Genomic DNA, 7,500 nt, shown 5'->3' with positions numbered 1-7,500 from the left:
CTCGTCCTCTCTCCCCCTCTCTCTGCCCCCCTACCTATATCTCTCTCCTCCTCCTCCTCGTCCTCTCTCCCCCTCTCTCTGCCCACCCTACCTATATCTCTCTCTCCTCCTCCTCCTCCCTCCTCTCTCCCCCTCTCTCTGCCCCCCCTACCTATATCTCTCTCTCCTCCTCCCTCCTCCTCCTCCTCTCCCCCTCTCTCTGCCCCCCTACCTATATCTCTCTCTCCTCCTCCTCCTCGTCCTCTCTCCCCCTCTCTCTGCCCACCCTACCTATATCTCTCTCCTCCTCCCCCCCCTCTCTGCCCCCCCTACCTATCTCTCTCTCTCCTCCTCCTCCTCGTCCTCTCTCCCTCTCTCTGCCCACCCTACCTATATCTCTCTCCTCCTCCTCCTCCTCTCTCCCCCCTCTCTGCCCCCCCTACCTATCTCTCTCTCTCCTCCTCCTCTTCCTCTCTCCCATGACAGACATTCATCCTTTAGACGAGAAGCAGCTCTGACTGAGAATGCCTCGTTCACCCTGGCAGGATCCCGTCTCCCCCACATGGCCCACACAGCTGTGAAGAGGGCACAACAGCCTCCCCCTCAGGAGATCTGGCATGAGCCCTCAGATCCTCAAAACGTTCTACATCACAAAGCCCTGTACGCCTGCAGAGCCTCTGTGTGCCTCTCTGAGGTGCTGCTGCAGGGTCAACACACACCTGTTCTGTCCCAGACATCTACGGCCAGGTACCTTCCCTCAACACACACCTGTCCTGTCCCAGACATCTACGGCCAGGTACCTTCCCTCAACACACACCTGTCCTGTCCCAGACATCTACGGCCAGGCCACTTCCCTCAACACATACCTGTCCCAGACATCTACGGCCAGGCCACTTCCCTCAACACATACCTGTCCCAGACATCTACGGCCAGGCCACTTCCCTCAACACACACCTGTCCTGTCCCAGACATCTACGGCCAGGCCACTTCCCTCAACACACACCTGTCCTGTCCCAGACATCTACGGCCAGGTACCTTCCCTCAACACATACCTGTCCCAGACATCTACGGCCAGGCCACTTCCCTCAACACATACCTGTCCTGTCCCAGACATCTATGGCCAGGTACCTTCCCTCAACACATACCTGTCCTGTCCCAGACATCTACGGCCAGGCCACTTCCCTCAACACATACCTGTCCTGTCCCAGACATCTACGGCCAGGCCACTTCCCTCAACACATACCTGTCCTGTCCCAGACATCTATGGCCAGGTACCTTCCCTCAACTCATACCTGTCCTGTCCCAGACATCTACGGCCAGGCCACTTCCCTCAACTCATACCTGTCCTGTCCCAGACATCTACGGCCAGGTACCTTCCCTCAACACACACATGTCCTGTCCCAGACATCTACGGCCAGGCCACTTCCCTCAACTCATACCTGTCCTGTCCCAGACATCTACGGCCAGGCCACTTCCCTCAACACACACCTGTCCTGTCCCAGACATCTACGGCCAGGTACCTTCCCTCAACACACACCTGTCCTGTCCCAGACATCCACGGCCAGGTACCTTCCCTCAACACATACCTGTCCTGTCCCAGACATCTACGGCCAGGCCACTTCCCTCAACACATACCTGTCCTGTCCCAGACATCTACGGCCAGGCCACTTCCCTCAACACATACCTGTCCTGTCCCAGACATCTATGGCCAGGTACCTTCCCTCAACTCATACCTGTCCTGTCCCAGACATCTACGGCCAGGCCACTTCCCTCAACTCATACCTGTCCTGTCCCAGACATCTACGGCCAGGTACCTTCCCTCAACACACACATGTCCTGTCCCAGACATCTACGGCCAGGCCACTTCCCTCAACTCATACCTGTCCTGTCCCAGACATCTACGGCCAGGCCACTTCCCTCAACACACACCTGTCCTGTCCCAGACATCTACGGCCAGGTACCTTCCCTCAACACACACCTGTCCTGTCCCAGACATCCACGGCCAGGTACCTTCCCTCAACACACACATGTCCTGTCCTGTCCCAGGCATCTACGGAACACATGTTCGTGGACACACACACGCAAGGACACACTCACAAACACACACACAGAGAGACGGCAGTACATCAAGCATGTGTATACACATGTAGTAGATAAAGAACCACACACACACACACACACACACACACACACACACACACACACACACACACACACAATTAAGGATTAAAAGTTCTGCATGAAAACATTCCCACACACATCTGTGAATTACCACAAACATCGTCTATTGTTTCCACTAACGAAGAGAAGATGTGCATCGATGCTTCATCCTCCAAACATGAGCTGCAGCTTGGGAAAGTACCGTCCCGGTTTACTGAGGACCAACACCACAGTACCGTCCCGGTTTACTGAGGACCAACACCATGGTACCGTCCCGGTTTACTGAGGACCAACCCCACAGTACCGTCCCGGTTTACTGAGGACCAACACCACAGTACCGTCCCGGTTTACTGAGGACCAACACCACAGTACCGTCCCGGTTTACTGAGAAACAACACCACGGTACCGTCCCGGTTTACTGAGGACCAACACCACAGTACCGTCCCGGTTTACTGAGAAACAACACCACGGTACCGTCCCGGTTTACTGAGGACCAACCCCACAGTACCGTCCCGGTTTACTGAGGACCAACCCCACAGTACCGTCCCGGTTTACTGAGGACCAACACCACGGTACCGTCCCGGTTTACTGAGGACCAACACCACGGTACCGTCCCGGTTTACTGAGGACCAACACCACAGTACCGTCCCGGTTTACTGAGGACCAACACCACAGTACCGTCCCGGTTTACTGAGAAACAACACCACGGTACCGTCCCGGTTTACTGAGGACCAACACCACAGTACCGTCCCGGTTTACTGAGAAACAACACCACGGTACCGTCCCGGTTTACTGAGGACCAACCCCACAGTACCGTCCCGGTTTACTGAGGACCAACCCCACAGTACCGTCCCGGTTTACTGAGGACCAACACCACGGTACCGTCCCGGTTTACTGAGGACCAACACCACGGTACCGTCCCGGTTTACTGAGGACCAACACCACGGTACCGTCCCGGTTTACTGAGGACCAACACCACGGTACCGTCCCGGTTTACAGAGGACCAACACCACGGTACCGTCCCGGTTTACTGAGGACCAACACCACGGTACCGTCCCGGTTTACTGAGGACCAACACCACGGTACCGTCCCGGTTTACTGAGAAACAACACCACAGTACCGTCCCGGTTTAATGAGGAACAACACCACAGTACCGTCCCGGTTTACTGAGGACCAACACCACGGTACCGTCCCGGTTTACTGAGGACCAACACCACAGTACCGTCCCATTATATCTATAATACTATTAATATAACATTATAATACTATTGATATAACATTATAACATTATAATACTATTAATATAACATTATAATACTATTAATATAACATTATAACATTATAATACTATTAATATAACATTATAACTATAATACTATTAATATAACATTATAACACAATTAAATTAACATTATAATACTATTGATATAACATTGTAATACTATTAATATAACATTATAATACTATTAATATAACATTATAATACTATTAATATAACATTATAATACTATTGATATAACATTATAATACTATTGATATAACATTAAAACATTATAATACTATTAATATAACATTATAACTATAATACTATTAATATAACATTATAACACTATTAATATAACATTATAATACTATTGATATAACATTATAATACTATTAATATAACATTATAATACTATTAATATAACATTATAATACTATTGATATAACATTATAATACTATTAATATAACATTATAATACTATTAATATAACATTATAATACTATTAATATAACATTATAACATTATAATACTATTAATATAACATTATAACATTATAATACTATTAATATAACATTATATCTATAATACTATTAATATAACATTATAATACTATTAATATAACATTATAATACTATTAATATAACATTATAATACTATTAATATAACATTATAATACTATTAATATAACATTATAATACTATTAATATAACATTATAATACTATTAATATAACATTATAATACTATTGATATAACATTATAACATTATAATACTATTGATATAACATTATAACTGTAGTCAAGCGCTGTGTATTTTCTCTCTGAACCACTCTGTAAACATGATTGAACTCTGAGACCTCTGTATTCCAATCTGTCTCATGGAAGGCCAATAATCTGAGGGAGAGCAACAGGTTTAAAAGCCATTAGCAGACTAAACATGTTTGGTATTACAGCGCGGCTGCCTTCTCCCAGGATTAATCCCTGTGGTTTTCATAATCTCTCTCAATATGTTTAAATTAAGATGAAGCTTCCCTTTGTTCCTCTATTCCCACAGTGAGGGGAGGCTGACTGACTGACTGGCTGGCTGACTGACTGACTGACTGGCTGGCTGACTAGCTGACTGACTGACTGACTGACTGGCTGGCTGACTGACTGACTGACTGACTGGCTGGCTGGCTGGCTGGCTGGCTGACTGGCTGTGTGGCTGACTGGCTGACTGACTGACTGACTGACTGGCTGGCTGGCTGGCTGACTGGCTGACTGGCTGGCTGGCTGACTGGCTGACTGACTGGCTGTGTGGCTGACTGACTGGCTGACTGACTGGCTGGCTGGCTGACTGACTGGCTGGCTGGCTGGCTGACTGGCTGGCTGACTGGCTGACTGGCTGACTGGCTGGCTGACTGACTAGCTGGCTGGCTGACTGGCTGATTGGCTGACTGGCGGGGGAGTATGGTAAAGAGATCAGCAGTTGTATAGAGAACATCTATAACATTTACTCTGGTCTCTGTGTGTTTGATTAAATGTAACATTTTGAAATCCCAGAGTTCAGAGAAAAGCATAAATCACAGTGTGGCTGCAGCTGCTGGTGTGTCTGGGGAAAACACATGCACTCTCTCTTTCTTTCTCATTTTCTTTCTTCTCTGCTCATAAAGACTTCCCCCACTACTCCCCCCTCTCTCCCCCCCCTCCAGGGAGGACTGGGGGAACACCTGCAGGCCTGGGTGGCTCCTCCCCCGAGGTTCTCTACAAATGACTCCTCACACGCCCCCCAGCCCCTCTCCACCCTGTCCGCCTCCTCCCCTCCACCTCTCATCTCTCTCCCTCCCTTGCCCTTCTCTCTCCCCTGCCCTCATTCTCTCCTCTCCCCTGCCCTCATTCTCTCCTCTCCTCTCTCCCCTGCCCTCATTCTCTCCTCTCCTCTCTCCTCTGCCCTCATTCTCTCCTCTCCTCTCTCCCCTGCCCTCATTCTCTCCTCTCCTCTCTCCCCTGCCCTCATTCTCTCCTCTCCTCTCCTCTCCCCTCTCCCCTGCCCTCATTCTCTCCTCTCCTCTCTCCCCTGCCCTCATTCTCTCCTCTCCTCTCTCCCCTGCCCTCATTCTCTCCTCTCCTCTCTCCCCTGCCCTCATTCTCTCCTCTCCACTGCCCTCATTCTCTCCTCTCCTCTCTCCCCTGCCCTCATTCTCTCCTCTCCACTGCCCTCATTCTCTCCTCTCCTCTCTCCCCTGCCCTCATTCTCTCCTCTCCTTTCTCCCCTGCCCTCATTCTCTCCTCTCCTCTCCTCTCTCCCCTGCCCTCATTCTCTCCTCTCCTCTCCCCTGCCCTCATTCTGTCCTCTCCTCTCTCCCATGCCCTCATTCTGTCCTCTCCTCTCTCCCCTGCCCTCATTCTCTCCTCTCCTCTGCCCTCATTCTCTCATCTCCTCTCTCCCCTGCCCTCATTCTCTCCTCTCCTCTCTCCCCTGCCCTCATTCTCTCCTCTCCTCTCTCCCCTGCCCTCATTCTGTCCTCTCCTCTCTCCCCTGCCCTCATTCTCTCATCTCCTCTCTCCCCTGCCCTCATTCTCTCCTCTCCTCTCTCCCCTGCCCTCATTCTGTCCTCTCCTGCCCTCTCCCCTGCCCTCCTCTCCTCTCCTCTCCTCTCCTCTCCCCTCTCCCCTGCCCTCATTCTCTCCTCTCCTCTCTCCCCTGCCCTCATTCTCTCCTCTCCTCTCTCCCCTGCCCTCATTCTCTCCTCTCCCCTGCCCTCATTCTCTCCTCTCCTCTCTCCCCTGCCCTCATTCTCTCCTCTCCTCTCTCCCCTGCCCTCATTCTCTCCTCTCCTCTCCCCTGCCCTCATTCTGTCCTCTCCTCTCTCCCCTGCCCTCATTCTCTCCTCTCCTCTCCCCTGCCCTCATCCTCTCCTCTCCTCTCTCCTCTGCCCTCATTCTCTCCTCTCCTCTCTCCCCTGCCCTCATTCTCTCCTCTCCTCTCTCCCCTGCCCTCATTCTCTCCTCTCCTCTCCTCTCTCCCATGCCCTCATTCTCTCCTCTCCTCTCCCCTGCCCTCATTCTGTCCTCTCCTCTCTCCCCTGCCCTCATTCTCTCCTCTCCTCTCTCCCCTGCCCTCGTCCTCTCCTCTCCTCTCCCTCCCCTCTCCTCTCTCTCCCCTGCCCTCATTCTCTCCTCTCCTCTCCTCTCTCACCTGCCCTCATTCTCTCCTCTCCTCTCTCCCCTGCCCTCATTCTCTCCTCTCCTCTCCCCTCTCAACCGCCCTCCTCTCTCCCCTGCCCTCATTCTCTCCTCTCCTCTCTCCCCTGCCCTCATCCTCTCATCTCCTCTCTCCCCTGCCCTCATTCTCTCCTCTCCTTTCTCCTCTGCCCTCATTCTCTCCTCTCCTCTCTCACCTGCCCTCATTCTCTCCTCTCCTCTCTCCCCTGCCCTCATTCTCTCATCTCCTCTCTCCCCTGCCCTCATTCTCTCCTCTCCTCTCTCCCCTGCCCTCATTCTCTCATCTCCTCTCTCCCCTGCCCTCATTCTCTCCTCTCCTCTCTCCCCTGCCCTCCTTCTCTCCTCTCCCTCCCCCTCCCCTCCCCTCTCTCTCCCCTGCCTTCATTTTCTCATCTCCTCTCCTCTCTCCCCTGCCCTCATTCTCTCCTCTCCTCTCTCCCCTGCCCTCATTCTCTCCTCTCCTCTCTCCCCTGCCCTCATTCTCTCCTCTCCTCTCTCCCCTGCCCTCATTCTCTCCTCTCCTTTCTCCCCTGCCCTCATTCTCTCCTCTCCTCTCTCCCCTGCCCTCATTCTCTCCTCTCCTCTCCTCTCTCCCCTGCCCTCATTTTCTCCTCTCCTCTCCTCTCTCCCCTGCCCTCATTCTGTCCTCTCCTCTCTCCCCTGCCCTCATTCTCTCCTCTCCTCTCCCCTCTCAACCGCCCTCATTCTCTCCTCTCCTCTCTCCCCTGCCCTCATTCTCTCATCTCCTCTCTCCCCTGCCCTCATTCTCTCCTCTCCTTTCTCCCCTGCCCTCATTCTCTCATCTCCTCTCTCCCCTGCCCTCATTCTCTCATCTCCTCTCCTCTCTCCCCTGCCCTCATTCTCTCCTCTCTCTCTCTCTCTCATCTCCTCTCTC

General features: G+C 51.7%; 1 protein-coding gene across 1 annotated transcript in view; it reads right to left on the bottom strand.

The window, feature by feature from the left end:
• Positions 1-7,500, bottom strand: part of LOC135519836 (intermembrane lipid transfer protein VPS13B) — a 764,993-nt gene that overhangs the window by 554,457 nt on the left and 203,036 nt on the right.

Source organism: Oncorhynchus masou, chromosome 29 (genome assembly GCF_036934945.1).
Source record: "Oncorhynchus masou masou isolate Uvic2021 chromosome 29, UVic_Omas_1.1, whole genome shotgun sequence".
NCBI classification, from domain to species: domain Eukaryota; kingdom Metazoa; phylum Chordata; class Actinopteri; order Salmoniformes; family Salmonidae; genus Oncorhynchus; species Oncorhynchus masou.
This window is presented reverse-complemented; position numbering and strand designations above follow the sequence as displayed.